The sequence below is a fragment of the Corvus hawaiiensis genome, chromosome 21, assembly GCF_020740725.1.
Source record: "Corvus hawaiiensis isolate bCorHaw1 chromosome 21, bCorHaw1.pri.cur, whole genome shotgun sequence".
Taxonomy (NCBI): Eukaryota; Metazoa; Chordata; class Aves; order Passeriformes; family Corvidae; genus Corvus; species Corvus hawaiiensis.
This window is the reverse complement of record NC_063233.1, coordinates 6,382,597-6,399,126: the sequence shown is the minus strand read 5'-3', so window position 1 is coordinate 6,399,126 and position 16,530 is coordinate 6,382,597.

Sequence of the window (16,530 nt, the reverse complement as noted above, 5' to 3'; positions counted from 1 at the left end):
TTTCTCTTCCACAGGAAATTGTCACACTTTCAGATGTGTTTTCATCTCCAAATCCTCTTGTCCATCCCAAATTTGCTGGAGAAGGCTTTCAGAAGCATTTATGTGGAAGGATTGCTTTGCTGTGTGGCTGGAAGCATGGCATGGAAAAGTGCTGTGGGTGCCACTGGAGCCCAGCACTGCCAGGATACAGCAAGGAACCAGCAGCTCACACACATGGAAGATGAAAATGGTATCAATTTGAGTGCTAACATCAAAACTAAACTGAGCAATTTGTTGAAATTAAATGCTTTGGAAGAAAAAATTACCCTCTGAAGGTCAAAACGAATGGTTCTGAATTTTTTCCCATCAATCGCTTCCTACATGTTCCCACAAAATGGTTGATTTCAGCAAAGCTGCACTTGCCAATAAAGATAATTTCCACTGAAACCCTTTCTATCCTTCCTGCTGCCGAAAGAGCTCTGCCTGCAGCTGAGCACCCCACAGATCTACAAGGGGGGCATACTTCCTCTCCAGTGCAGCCCCCAGCATCACTCTGGACCCCTCTCCCCAGTCCCTGGCTCTGGGGACACTGGGATTTTGAGGGGCATCCCTCCACAGCAGGTGTTTTCTGCTCCCCTTTTTATTCCTGATTATTTCTGCAAATGTGGGTCACAAAGCAGGGACAGCCCTGACACTCGGTAGGAGCAGAGGAGCATCCCTTCAAAGAAGATTTAGAAAAGCAGTGTGGGAAGGGTTTCTGTAGTGCTCATGTACAGAAGAGAGCAGCAAATCCTCTCCTCTGATGGCAGATTGTGAAGGCAAGTCCTTGAGTGTGAGACACTGAGCTACCAGTGATTATACAATTCCTTTGAAAAAGGGCTTTTCTTCCAGATCCCTTTCACAAATCTCCTGCTATTACCCACCCTAAAGCACCGGTAACACTTTCAATCTCTTGCTTTCTGCCACAGACAGACATTTCGCCTTTCACTCAGGTTTTTTTCATTGAATATTGAAAGCATGTTATTACCCAGGACGTGGGGAGGGAGGGGATTAGGGATTGAGAGGCCTGCCCAAATTAGACAGGCTATTAGCTATTCCCACATTGCCTAAGGCAGGGACTGACCACACTGAGCCAGGTGCTGTCCTCAGAGCCCAAGCTCCCTCCTAAAACACTCAAGGTGTTTGATTCTTTCCACGTGTTTGTTTCAATGATTTCCCCAGGAGGCTCCAGCAAGGCTGGGGCTCATCCTGTCTCTTGGCAGTGACCAGTGCTGGAGCATCACACAAGTAGCAGGGCTGGGGAACTCGGCTGGAGTTAGGAAATGAAGCCCAGCCAAAGACAGTGTTGAGGACAACACACTTGTCAGCGTTTGACCTTTTCAGCTGCCAAATCCTGTAACCCCCGAATAATTTAGGAAAGTGTCGGTGTGAAGGCAGGAGACATTGATATTCCCAGGGGTGCAGGTGGGACATAGAGTGGCCATTTGGGCTCTAACCCTGGACAATCCATCAGCCAACAAAGCAAAACCTTTTATTTCTGCTTCTCCACCAAGTGCTTGGGCCTGAGCTTCCCTGCTGCAAGGAGAACCCAAAACCTGGCACCACCACATCCCAAAATCCAACTGCTCCCAGCTGCCAGGAGCGGGGTGTGTGTAAGGAGCCTGAGAGCAGGCAGGGGCTTGGCTGAGCCAGTGGGAACACGGCCAGGAACAGCAGCAAGGGCAGGAGCACAGAGGAAGGGACCTTCCCATTGTCCAGAACAAAGGACCAGATGTGTGCCCAGGGTAGGGAAAATCACACCTTCCCACAGCCAGATCCGGAGTCTGCACTCAGAAGGGCCACAAGGCTGTCATCAGGAGTGTGTTCTACACCAGCACAGCTAAACCCCTTCTCAAACTGATGTCATTCATTCGGGACAGCAACTCATCCACCCACTTCCAGAGGGTCATTCTGACTGACCATACCTGGCCAGCTTCTCCACACCTGCAGGTGTCTGGGTAAAGGGGGTTGCTCTTCGTTGTCTCTGATTTATTTTTTTTTTACTTAAAAGCCAGTAAGTAAAATCAACCCCATGATGGATTTTTTTCCTTTCTTTTCTTCACTTCATCCTTGCTCCCGAGTTAACATTCTTCACTAGTCCTGCTCAGGAGCCAGGTAGATAAGCCCAAAGATATGTGCTAGTACATCTTTTGGGATGCCACTGCACTTCTGAGTGTATCCACACAATCATTTCAACCCAATAATCTCCACATTAAGCTCCAGCCATTCAGTGCTAACTTGTGCCTTAGCTAACACAGGTCTTTGCGAAAAGCTTCCAGTCTTAATTTTCAGACACTGAGACCGAAAAAACCACCCTTTTCCTTTGGATTTGTTCCAAAATGTTGGACCTGTTGGGGTTTTTATAAACAATGAAGGTGATTAATTTCCAGTTTGACTTCATCTGGCTCTTGCTTCCAGCCATCCATGGTTTTTGCCCTGCTCAATTACAGATCCTGCAGTGCCCACTCTTTTCTCCCTCTGAAAGTATTTATATACTGTCATCAAGTCACCTCTCAACCTCTTTTTTTAATAACATGAACAGATGGAGGTCTTTAAGTTCTCTCCCCTGTAAAGCTCTTTCTCCAGTCTTTCAATCATTTTTGTAGCTCTTTTCAACACTCTCTAACACCCTCTCTTAAATGCAGACACCTGAACTGGATGCGAAATTCCTGAATCACTATGCTCAGCCCTATACAAAGGTAAAATCCTCTCCCAGCACCTACTCATTGTTTCCCCTCTCACACATTCGAGAATCTTATTCAGTCTTTTGGCTAAAACACCACACACTCCCAGGAACCTTCCATTGAGCTGGTGCTCCACTACAGCCCTGGCTTGGCTCTTTATACAGAACCAAACCAGCCCAAAGCACCCCCTTTTCTAAGACTGGAGTGCCTTTTTCCTTCCTAAGTGTTCCTCCCTGAACTGCTCCAATGTCTCCTGTATTCAGGCCACAACAGCATCTTTTGGACTTTTACTATAAATGCCTGGTTTGCTAAACACTGGACGCTGAACCTGGGAAAAGGGAGATTTTTCTTGCATCAGATGTTGTAATTTCCCTGTTTTCTCTTTTTCTCTGTTCCCTGTCATCACCACTCCCGGGTTTTGGTGCTTCAGTCTGGCAGACATCCATCCACAACTGGGCTCACATCTGAGGACCCTTGCAGAGCAGAGAATGGGGCCAGCTGGCCACAGCTGGCTCATACCCTAGTGCCACCATGAGCTGACACCGTGACCATGTGACAGCTCTGGGGAGCAGAGCTGGCAGCCAGGGTAGCCCAACCTCATGCCATTTTCCTGGCTTTCAAAACACATCAGCACTGATAAAAGGGACAGATTTGCAGCACAGGCACCCAGTGGCCAAACTCTTCCGAGCAATGTAGCTGCCAACATCACACCCAGAGCTCCTGAGAGCTCAAATATCTGAAATTACTCTCCTCCCAGTCTTTTCCTTCCCTGGTTCAGCATTGCAGCTACTTTTCCATCTGGGAACAACTGCCTGTCAGCACCCTCTGGGTTGCAGCATGGTCACTTACCAGCAGTCTTATGGGGCAGTTTTAAAGGAATTAAAATAACATGCTGGGAAAAAAATGCTTCTGCTAGCAATTCCTCCCTCTTTAACCAGCAGGTGATTTCTCTGTGGCAAACACTGCTTTTGTGTGAGGAAGATAACCAGCCAGGATGGGGTTTTTCCACGGGGAAATAGCTAAATTTTTGGGAAGCAATGCCAGGTTTGGCCTGGAGCCATCCCTGGTGAGGCTGAGCTGGGTTGGGCAGGGGCAGGCAGGCAGAGATGCAGCTGCTGACCACTGCATGTCAGTGTTGCTCCACACAGCCTGTCCAGCTGTGCAACATCTGCTGCCCTCTGGAGTGGCTCTGCTGGCACCCAAAGCACCACGGGTTTGTGGGAATGGGGCTCTGGGGACAATGTGACAGCACGTTCCAGACAGAGGGATAGTCCTCCTTGTTGTGGCATTGACGGCGCAATGGTGCCTGGCTCCTCCTGAGGGCTTGAGGGTAGGAATTGCATCCCTGGGCCAGGAGGAGGTGTCTGGCCAGCAAGTACCTGCAGACTGTGGCCCTGGGCTGCAGCAGAAACATTTCTCATCCCTGTCTGAGCCCCAAGGAACACACAGCACCCCTCAAAATCCCACCACAGCGCCTACCATGGCGGTAAGTATAAAGGATTACTTAACGTTCCCACTCCTGGTTTCCACAGGGGCCAGGTTCAGAAGTCAAAGCCAGTGTAACACTGTGCTCTGGACACTGCCCTTGTTCCCTGGCACTGTGCTGTGCTGGTGTATCCCTGGTGTCACCCATGGAATGGCAGTGCCAGGGCCTGTGGTCAGTGCTGGGCTCCCCAGTGTAGCAGCCTCCTCTCAGCCAAACCCTAACCCAGTGTAGCAGCCTCCTCTCAGCCAGTGCCATGCAGAGAATCCCACTGGGAATGAGCATGGCTGCCTGTCTTTGAAAGACAGGTGTCTGCCAAGGAAGACAGGAACCTCCCTTGGAATGGAAAATATGACCCCCTTCCCTAAAAATTATCAGAACTTTGAAATTAAGGGGCTTTCAGGCAAAGATAAGAGAAAAGGAGTAACAGTTCTTTACTAGTATATATATATATAAGAAGACAAACAAACAGCACCAACGACGGCAGCCCCAACAAACAGAAGCACAAGCCCAGCGCAGCCTCTCCCGGCCGCAGCCCTTTCCCCTGCGCTGCAGCTCCGCTCGCGGCCGCCAGGGGCGCTGGCGGCTCCCGGCCGGGCAGGGCGGGTGCGGGGATTCCCCCGCCTGCAGGGGGCGCTGTGGCGCGGGGCCGCCCGTCTCTCTCCACACGGGAATGGCGGGCGCGCGGGCGGCAGAGACACAAAAGGCGTTTCCTTTACAAAGCCCCAGCGGCAGCCGGGCCCGGGGCTCCTCCGGATGGCGAAAGAGGCTGCAGCGGCAACCTCGGGGCGGCGGCTGCAACAGCGGAGGCGAGCATGTAATAAATGGTTAAAAGTTTTTCTTTTGGTTAAAGAGAAGTTAATAGTTACTTGTTATACACAGTTAATAAGTTGCTTATTATTGCGAGTGTACGGGTGTAATGCTGCTATGTGATCGCTAGATGGTGACACCAAATGGGGGAAGAGTGGTAGGTCAACAGAAAAGTGGAGAATGTTCTGGGATGTTCTTAAGATGACTTCATGGTTTATGATGTAAACATCTTGAAGGATTATTGGTTAGAGGGCAAACCAATCACTCGACGCCCCTGAGATTGATGGAGCTGAACACCAATGAGGACCCTGGCAACGAGCCACCAGAGGGAGGATCGGAGCTCCACCAATCATAACATCAGAGGGACTATAAAACAGCCCCGGGGCTGAGCCTCCGCGCGGTGGGGTCTTCCTGAGGAACCTGAGTCTGAAGGAACGCCCTGTGCATCACACTGTTTAGGTTTTTTTTTCTGGCTTGTCGCGCGGAGCCTGGGCTTATCCTGGGTTCCCGCTCTCAGCGGTTAACAAATAAACGAGTTGACTTTTCCTTTAAAAGTCTCAGCCTCGTTTACAACAAGCAGATGCCAGGGCGGCAAACAAAGTGTAGCAGAAACTCCGCAGCTGTAGCAGGAGCCGCGGGGGATCGGGCAGACACGGGATGTGGAGTTGAGGTGTAGCAAAAACCCCGAAGCAGCAGCAGCAGCAGCAGCTGGGCTCCCGCAAGCAGCTGCCACACGCGGCTGGGGAGACGCACCCTCTGGGAAGGGGGAGGGGGTCGGGGTCCCCTTCCCAGTGAGGTCAGGTGTTGGAAAGGTCCCAGTTCAACAGCGGCTCTTAGGGGCAAAGGCTCACCCACGGTAGGAGAAACAGTGGGAGGACAGTGGCAGCGAATCCTCTGGGCAGCAACGGGCTGGCAACAAACCCCACCTGTCTCCACTCCAATGTCGAGAGAGCAGAGCCGAGCCCCGCTCCTGACCCGCCAGCCGAAATCTCACAGTATCTCTGCCCTTCCCAGAGAAAGCCTCCCAGCTGAGAGGCTGCAACCAGCTACACCCCTTCCCCACTGCTTGGCCTCTTCTTTTGTCTCTTCAGTATTGGTCATTCCCATCTCTTATGCAACAAATGGGAGAAAATTCCCTGAGAGAAAGAAAAGGAAAAAAAAGGAAAAATCCTAACCTCCAACACTGCCCTCAGAAACCCTCTGGTAATGCAGACCAGAGACAAAATCCCCATATGGTGAACAATTATTGCCAGGGTCAGCAGTGTAGGGAGCTCAACCCTCCCCACCAGTCTCATGGAGCTCCCTCTGAATTCAACAGTAATGAATTCAATAATAATTAATTCGATAATAATGCTATTGACTCCTCCCCCATTCCCTCCAAGTCCTGCTGGAGAAGAAATCTGCAATATGGAGCCTGGATTTTCCATTGCCTTGGTAACATGTTGTATCCATTGCCTCAAAGAAATATCTACTAAAGGTGTGAGGAAAAAGGTGAAAAGTGCCATGGCCACTGGAGGAAACACATTGTCCTGGGAACTCACAGACTTCCCACCTGCAGAATCAGGTCTGGGATTAATTGCACAGAGGCCAGGGTGAACCTGTGGTTTCAAGAAAAAGGAAACAAAAGATAATAATTTTACTCTGATTTAACAGAATAACAGTACTGATGGTGCCCCAAGCCAGGTTAGAAGGGGGCTGGATTTATAAAGTGGAAATTCAGCTGTCCAGAGGTGAACAAAGCTCTTGTTGACTTTGGGGGAAGAGGGAGGTGTTGAATTCAAAGGCTGCAGATTTGTTGGCTTCATGCCTGAGTCCTACAATCAGCCAGAAAAGCTTGTCCAGAGCTCCACCAAGAATGAAGTGAGGCAGCTCCCTCTCCATTCAGAAGGTCCAACACTGGGGTCTGGCAGAGAGGCCATCCTCCAGATCAGCAACACTTCTCTGTGCTTCATTTCCTGGTCTCCAAAAATGGAGAGGTGGGAGACTTTCCAGCCTTACAATGAGGTCTAGAGGATTTATTTGTCACAGCTCCCAGAACTAGCATTTCCCTAATACCTGCCCCAAAGGGACACCACTGGGGATTGAGGGGAGCTACCAGGAGCTACCAGCTAAATAGCAGTGGGGTTTTTTCATGTGCAAGTTTAGTGTTAGCATTAGAGCTTGTTGCACAGCATCATTTGTTGCAGAGGAAGTCCAGCAGCTGGCATAGACATTGCCTGAGAGTGTCCTGATACCCATCACACTCTGACTCACACAGACACTGCTAGAATGGGGTTAATCAGTGCTATTTTTATTTCAAAGCCATTTGCTAGAGCAGTATCCACAAAACACTGCCATGCTGCAGGGAGATGACAGGCCAAACCCTGGCTCACTCCAGCCTGAACCCAACAGGGAGCCATCAAGCTGGAGCTGTGAAACAGCAGAAATTCATGACCCTGTTCTGGTCAGCCCAAGAGGCTCCAGGACCCACAAGGGAGGCTCTGGGGCAGATTACTCACACCAAAAGTATGAGCAGCAGGGAAGGATGAGCATGTCGGGCTGCACTGCTGAGCCAGAGGCTGAGGCAGAGCCATGGAGAGCCCATGGAGATGCCGGGAGAACCCCCCAGCACATGTAGATCCTGTGTATCGCCCAGCATTGGCAGCACCCAGCACACCAGAGCCTCATCAGCAACTGCATGATGGGCAAGATGGCAGGAAATCAAATCCTGGGATTGTCATCCTGCAAGGCTCCCTCACCCACACTTTCCATGAGCTTAACCTGCTTGAATCCTGCAAGCATCAGCTCTGCAGTTAGGAATGACCTTGCAAACTGCCTGGTAGCTGCCAGAGAGCAAACAGAATGTTCCAACCTGGCAGCCACTGGACCACCAGAATGTTTTGGAAGATCAGAACCATATTTTGGCTGCAGCTTGGCTCCCAGTGCTCCCTGAGCTGCGTCTCGCCTTTCCCTCCCCAGCTTTGTACGACAGGGATGGTTCTGTGCAGCCAAGAGATTTGCTCAGTGACTGTAACATAAACTTGGGAAATATTCCCTCAGCCAGGGAGTTATATAAAGTGCATTCCTCACTATGATTCCTCTCTCTGCTGGGAATATCCATGGTGATGGTGCCCACAGCCTTTCGCCTGTTCCGCCTGCAAACAGCAGAAATTCAGCTCTTGGTTGCAGGTGCTTGGAAAAGCCACTTCCAGAGCCACCACTTGTTGGACGATGCAGGTGTGGGAAAATGAAAACAGCGAAAGGTCATGGCCATTTCACAGAAAAATCATGTCAGGGACAGAAAGAGAAACACATTGCTCCCACTGAGTCACAACATCCTCTTCCCAAATTTGTGGAATGAGTTATCTTGAGTTTTTCCAGTTTGAAACAATTTACAAGATCTAATTTTGGAATAAAATAAATCACCAGGAAAACAAAAATGTTTAAAATTATTAAAATCTGTTTGACCAAGCGAAAAATATTTCTTCCAGCCTCTTGCAGAGAATTTTGAAACTTTCCTCTGTCTCTCCTGACTGGAAGAAAAGTCCTCACCAGATCTCAGATACCCAATTGCTCTGTTCACAGCAGACAGAGAGAAGGCGGATGAGTAGAGCCAACAGAGTGTTGTGCTGAAATTCTCTAGCTCTGCTACCAAGATTTCTCCCCCAAAAGGCAGATACAATGAAATCCACCCTGGATCTGGGAATCTGCACAGGCCACCTGAGTTATTTTGTTCTTCAGAGCTCATGAGGCACCAAGGCCTTGGATGGGTGGCTGCACTGTCCCTGTCACTACCCCAAGAACAGCAGCACCCTTCTCAAACACTTAGGGCCAAGAGAAATTCCCCCTTTCTGCAGGAACAGTCTCCTCTGAGCCCCTTGCAGTACATACATTCATTAATTCACCCAGAGCCACAGTCAAGCCATGCATTTCTGAGCAAATACAACCTCCCCCGTTGGCAGTCAGTGTTTCCAGCACTCCCTTACACATTTTCCTCTGCCACAGACAGGACTGTTGTTTCCCAGCTCTTTGGAGCTATCTCCCTGTGGTTACCTTCTCCTCCTTTGCCCTCCCCAGCAGCTCCCACCCTGCTGTTTCCATCTCCATTCCCTGCAAAGAGCCCTGCAGGAGACAAGCACCAGCCAAACAGATTTTCCCTGAGCCTCAGAAGCAGGAACTTTTTGTATTGGAAGAAATAACTGAGTCTTTATAAATGCCATGGGAGGAAAAGCCCTGTTTCAAGAACTAAGCAAAGTCAGGATGAATAATATGGAGGGTTCCTGTGCCCAAAGGGCAAGGGCAGGGAGAAAGGCAGGGGAACACAAAGAGAAATGCTTCATTAGCTCCTCCTGAGGTGATCTGCTCACTTTAAAAGCCAGTGCCTCCTTCAGAAGGGTACAATGCAGCAGCTTGCAGCTCAGTTCATTACAGAGCTGTCCCTGCAACCAGGGATGTTTCTGCCAGGGCACCTCTCAGTGCTGCCTTTGACCAGAGCCACCTGCCATGGCAGAGCCCAGCTAATGACCTGCCCTGTCACTCTGTCCATGTTCTCTGAAGCCACCCAGCTTTGCGATCCTGCCCCCTGTGGTCTGGGAATAGATCTGAAACTAAGTGCTTGCGGTTCTTGAGGGGATGTTTTTCTCCTTGTGATTCCATGAGTCTTGGAAGTTTTCAGCCAGGCTGAGCTGTTTGGATGAGCACAATGGTAAGTTTTGGCATTGGAGAGGAGCGGGTCTTATGGGAATTGAGATTTCTAGGCAATAAGCCCCCCCTGGGGCTGCTAGTGGCCCCATTCCTTGTCCAGGATGTGGCAGCACAGCATCTCTTGGCTGTGCCCAGTGGGCACTAAACATCCCAGCACACAGGTTTTTGTACAGCTCCAGGCAGCTCATTCCTGCAGAGTCCTGTCTCGGAGCCCATTTCTTCGTTCTCTCTCAGACAGCTGTTTACATTTTTGTTTGTGTGAATAATCTCAAATATGAAGGCTTCGCTTTGCTTTTCACCCCATTAGATAATATTAATTATTGTAGGGAGCCAAGTATCTTGGAGAAAGGAAAAAAAACCCACTCTGGAAAAGTTGCAGGCCTTGCAAGTATTTAAAGGGCCATCTGCAACTCCTCCAAAACTGTACAGACAAATGAGAGCAGCAGTAGCATTCAGTAGACATCATGGCAACATTCCCACTCCTGTCTCAGCCATGAACTAGCCCTAAAAATATAAGGCTTGCTGTTCCTCAAGCCCTCCTCTCTGTTAGGAAAGCAGCAGAGATATTGGCAGGACTCAACCTGAGGATGGAGTCACCTGGAGTTCTGGGTACAATGCCAGCTCTGCCCCTTAGAGCTGCTGCATATCTTCTCCTAGCAGGTTTTCCAACAATATTATGGGCTGGCTGGCCATTGGAAAGATGCTTGACTCAAGCAAACAAAACTCAGGTGGGCATGGATGCAAACACAAGCCCAGATTTCCCACTGCCCCACAAATTCCCTCTGGGCATCTCCTATCAGAATTTAGATACCGTCCCCACATCACATCTGGACACAAATGTTTGTTAGGCATAATAAGGAAAGACTGAAATCCACTTTAACATGTGTACTGAGACAAGCTGCTTAAGAACAGTAACAAATAACAATAAGTTTATTAATAATTCATCTGTTTCAAGCAAACATCTCCAGGCAGGCATTCCTGCCTATTGTCTCTCTGATATTAAGCAGAGCTACTGAGGCCTGGCCCGGATTTTTTGGTTGGATACCGGCCAGCAAAGCTTCCAGGTGGATGATGCTGATTTACAGCCCATCTCTGTTTGCTGCTCTATTTACACTGCTTTGTTTAGGGGGTTTTGTGTGAATAACTGCTGGGGTTTTAGGAGTTCTCCTTCTGTTTTCTTTTTCTCTTAAAGAATTTTCCCCATATATGTTGCCAGGGGGACAAATTACTGGGTGCTTCAGAAAAACAAAAGACCTGGCCATAGAAGGAGGGGTCCATTTGGCTACTCTCTTTCACCTGGGCTTGTGGGCGGTGAGTTCTCAGCGTTTTGGACGGGAGAGAGAGGCTGGAAGGAATTCATCAGCGTGGCAGGTTTCTGCTTTTTCGGCTGCCTTCCTTCTACTGGAGAAACCCCGGGATTCCCAAGGCCACCTTTCCCTGCCCCGCTGGGAGCCGGGCTGTAGCCACCCTGCCCCCATTGCTGCCTTTGAGCCTGCACTGTTCTGTAGCCCTGCTCACCCTGCCTGCCCAGACCTCCGGGGGTTCCTGCTGCAGCTCCGGAGTTCGATACATCTCGTCTGCCACCCGGGGTTTGTGCTCGTCCCTGCCGTTCCAGCCTGCTGTTCCCGAGGGTCCGGCCGGACACCGGGATCGGCTGCCCAGGGGTTTGTGGAGCCTTTGTCCCATCCCTTCCCGGGATCCCAGGGCACCGGTGCCGCGCGCTCCCCGAGCTCGCTCCGGAGCGCCCCCTGCAGCCGCGGGGGAACCATCGCACCTGCCCTGCTCACCGGGAGCCGCCAGCGCCCCTGCCGGCTGCGAGCGGAACTGCACCCGAGGGGAAAGGGCCCGACAGCCGAGAAGGCTGGGGCTGGGTTTGTGATTGTTCGCTGTTACTGCCAGAGTTATTGCTGTTTGTTTGACTGGTTATACACATAGAGATATATAATAGTAAAGAACTGTTATTCCTATTTCCCATACCTTTGCCTAAAAGCCCCTTGATTTCAAGATTACAATAATTCGGAGGGAAGAGGGTTGCAATTTTTTTTTTTTCATTTCAAGGGAGACTCGTGCCTTCCTTGGAAGACACCTGTATTTTAAACAAGACAATTACCTTCCAGGGCAGTCATTGCTTTTGAAATATGGGAAGGAAACAGCAGCAATTGGAGGAAACCTAAAGTGAAATTCAGCCACAAATCTTGTCTATTAATTCCTGTTCCATCGTTTTCCTTCCCCAGCACTTGCCTTGGGAAGTCATGCCTATCCCTGGCATGCTTTCCACCAGAGATATTATACTGCTATAAATGTCAGACATTTGAAGAACAATCGTATCTATTAGCATGTAAAAGAGTATTGTCTGCAAGTTATTAGGTTCAAAGGCATCTTTGTGCTTGGCAAATTGCTGTCTGCAGCTCCAGATCCCAGTACCAGCTATGGGAGCACTCTGGAGAGACCAGGGTTCTCATCTAGCCCAAAACACAGCACTCAACAAAAGGAGAAAATTAGGCAGGAAAATGGTACAAATGTCTTCAACACACTTTTGGTACTCTTTTATGATGCTCCTAACTTGCTCTTAGAAAGTTACCTCAGCTTCTGGAAGTTTCCATCTACTCCTAGACTAAAGTGATACTAAAACGAGAGACCCAGATGTGCACTGGCTGACAGGTGGAAGAGCCCTTCCAGCTGCTTCTCCAGCAGTAAATTGCAGCTGGCTTCCCTCCCCAGCCCTCAGAGCAGCTCAAGGTGGTATAACTCAGAGCTGGGGTGTCACTGATGTGCCCCAGAGTGTGTTGAACCGGGGTTGAAATGGCATCTTAACACACCTTGGAGTGCCACGTACAAATAATGCTCAACTTCTATGGCCCAGCTGCCACCCAGTAAGCTCAAAGCACTTCTTAGGGAAGTGTGAGTCATGCTGTGTCTGGCAGAGAGGAGACTCCAGTTCTCTTGCTCAGTAACTCCCCAAGGTCTCAGTTCCACTGGCATCTCTTCTCTTGGGCCACCTGACTGTTCCTGTCCCTTCCTGCAATTCCTCCCCACCTCCTATCTGCTTCTTCTCACTCAGCAGAGGGAGCGGTATCTGTGGGTGTTGTGCCCATGCTTTACATTTGAAATTTGACTGTAAGATGCATGAATTGAAGGTAAAATCCTTGCTGTGCAAAGAGTGCTGAAAAGCATCCCTCATCCAGTGCTGGCACTTGGATGTCTCAGGTGGGAGCAGATGGCCCAGGAGAAATCACAGAATCACAGACTGATTTTGTTTGGAAGGGACCTTAAAGATCATCTCATTCCACCCCCTGCCATGGGCAGGGACACCTTCCACTATCCCAGGTTGCTCCAAGCCCAGTCCAACCTGGCCTTGGACACTTCCAGGGATGGGGCAGCCACAGCTTCTTTGGGCACCCTGTGCCAGGGCTTCCCCACCCTTACAGGGAAGAATCTCTTCCTAATATCTCATGTAAACCTACTCTCTTTCAGTTTGAAATCATTCCATCTTGTCCTGTCACTCCATGCCTTCTTTCCATCTTTCTGATGGATCCCCTCTGATCCTGGAAAGCCACAATGAGGTGAGTCTCAATCCTTTCCTTTTCCAGGCTGAACAAACCCAATTCTCTCAGCCCTCTCTCACAGGAGAGGTGCTCTATCCCTGTATCCCTGTTGGTGGCTGCCAACTCTGGCCATGCTCCTGTTGGAAACAAGTAATTGTGGGGAAGGATATAAGGCTGGGTGTATAGATATATATGCAATGCCTTTATGTAGTGATTTACAAAAAAGATCATGTTGGCACAGACGCCCTCACAGCAAAACACATGGATTTGCGCAGAGCTCGGTTTCAACGTGGGTGGCACAACTTGTGCCCGTGAGCATCTGAAGCAGAAAAGAGCAATAACCCCAGCACCTCCCCAGCAATGGGCTCTGATTTGGAGGGGCAGGACTTACGGGAAGCCAACCCAGAGCAGGTGGTTTGAAACTGTGTTAACAGCCCCGTTAACAAGCACTGCAGATTAGACCAAACAACAGCTCATCAGCATTCAGCCCAAAGGCCACGGGCTGCACGGGAGAGAATAGAGGAACAACGGGAAGGAGGGGAGATGAAAAGAAAGCAGAGATGGGAAGTGGTTTTAATAATACTGTTTTCTAATTACAGCATGGCACAGAGAGCAGATGCCATCTGCTTTGACATTTACAACTCAGCAAAGGACGTGCCAAAAGCACTGTGAGGGAACTGCTCACACAGGGACACAGTGGCAGCACCTGTGGCAGCAGCAGTGGTGCAGCGTGGGGGGGCTGAGTGTCCCAGCATCTGCCCTGGGGCTCCTGTCACCCCTGGTGAGCTATTGCTGCTGCCCAGCACCCTGCTGGTGTTTCTTTTGAGGCTACAAAATGTAGTTTAAGGGCCTCTCTTGACCCTGGTCAGAGGTGCACCAGTTTGCAGGGAAAGGGTGGCATCACCCTCAAAGTAACTGATACGTAGGATGGTGGACAGCACCTGCATCACCTGGTGTGGCATGGAGAGACGTTTCTCCAGCTCCATGCACTGGGAATGGGAATGCCCCTTCAGCCACTGTAGATCCATCCTTCGGGCACAGTGTGAACCTGTTGCTTTTCTTGTTACATCCTGAAACATTTATGAGGCAGGTTCAGTATCATTATCCCACTACGAGAAACCAAAATTCATTACTGCACAGCCCAGCTGGGACTGTGGGGCAGATCCCTGAGCCTGCCCCTGGCACTCACCACTGCCCCACAGCAAACTGGGCAAGGATGGGAGGTCAGTATGGACCTTCCCCAGCATGCCAGGATGCCCTGGGCCCATTTTGCTGAACAGTGTGTGTATGGGAAGAGGATTTTTAACTCCTGAAAAACTTCCCTCCAGCCTAGCCTGGCATCTGCAAGCCCCCACGCCTGTCAGAGCTGCACACAGAAGTGCACAGGATGAAGCACACTAATGCATGTTTTGGTCCCAGGCCAAAATAAACGCCGACTATAATAAGCCTCCCAGGAAAGCCAAACAGAGGACCCCTTTGTTAGGGACAACTCGGCATGTTACGCTTCATTTGGGCCAACAGCACTTCCAACACGAGGCTCGGGGCACCATCTGCTTGATGTGGGCAAGGTGGGCTGAGGCCAGAAACCAGGGAAAAAGGGGAATCTCAGGACAAGGAAATTCGGATGATGCGTCTTGACAGCCTGGCCCATAAAGACTCAAAAAATCTGGCAACAAAACATCTGGGAAGAAGAAATCTGGCAGGTATGTTGGGCCCATTGTAGTCTCTGCTGGAGATAATGGCTTTGTAATCGGGCAAGGAACAGCAGTGTCTTCTGTCCTGCTCACCTTTTGAGCAGGTGTTGTGAAAAGATACAGCTTCAGGATCCACTGTCTCTGGCTAATTCCTGTTTAGTTTCCTTCAAAAATAGAGACAGAGGAACAACAGCATTGGATGAAACCCTATGGCTCTCTGCTAAGCCCAGCACAAGCTTTGGTCATTTGTGGAAACTTCTTTATTGATGTGAAAACATGATGAAATGACTCAGGGTCATGTCCTGACCTGAAGGGGACAGGACAAACTGGATCCCCTGGCCACCTTCCAGTACAGACTGGGATCCTCCCAGTGTGAAGTGGCCGCTGTAGCCCAAAGCACCTGAGCCTGAGGGCAGCAAGGAGTGTGCTGATGTTCAGGTTAGTGTGAGGTACTCCTGCGAGGAGGAGGGAGTTGGACTGGATGATTCTTATGGATCCCTTCCAGCTGGAGATCACACGTGATTCTGTGATTCTATGATTCTATGATAACCTGCAAGCTCCTGCAACAGCTGCAGCAAATCAGTGGGTGCCAGGTGGTAGCAGAGCCCTGAGCCCATGCCCTGCCCTAGCACAGTTGCTGATGGTCAAGGCCAGCCCTAGCAGACATCATCTGCTGATGGGAAGGAGTGGGAGCAGTTTCAAGAGGCAGGGAGATATCTCTGCTACAGGAAGGGTTGCTCTCTTCTCCGAGGTGTGTGTGCTGGGTGCAGGATGTCCTCACTGTCGCAGGTAAAGCAGTTGGAGTGAAATGAGCTCTGTGTGTTGCAGGCAATGGTTGTGTTTGTGGGGTGCAGGGGGCTGTTGGAGTGAGAAAGCCTGCTCTCCCCAGCCTCAGGGGCAGATAACACATCTCCTCTGGCAGTACCACTGAGTGTGGGATGCTTAGGGGGGTGACCACCAGCAGGTAACAACAGGCTGGTCCAGGTTTTATCCTACCAGCAGGTGGGCTGAGGCAGAGATAGCCCTGAGTGCCCCAGGTTCCTGCCTGGGTTAGCTGTGCTTTGCTGCCTTAAAGCCAAAAGAGTGCCTGTGGGGTTTAATCTGTGAAAAGCCAGAAACAGCCTTTCTGGAGCAGGTTTCCAACAGCTGCAGCTTATGGACTTCAGAGAGTGATCTCTGAGTTTTGCCCATCCAAAGTGTGCTGAAGAAGGGGAGCTGGTCCTGGGGCCATCCCAGATCCATGTGGCCATCCCATGTAACTGTCTGTGTTGTGTGTGTTGGACTCAGATTTACTGGGAAGGCCTTATTGACTTCTAAATAAATACAAGGAAGGGGTACAAAGCACAGAGGGATTGAGGGTGATGGACCTGCAGTTCCAGGTCCTGCAAAGTTAATACCATTTCTCCCTATATGGGTAAGGTTTCTGGTGTTATCAAAGTGGAAATGCAGATATGTTTCAGTCCTGTGCGGAAAAGCAGTGAGCAGTTTATTTTTCCTTTGACAGATTGCTTATGATCTACAGCCATCTGGCAAAGCAATTCTTAACTTTTTTCTTCTTATTTATGAGGGCAAAGGGACTGAGAGTTACTTGCATCCAGGATGCCAATTGCTGC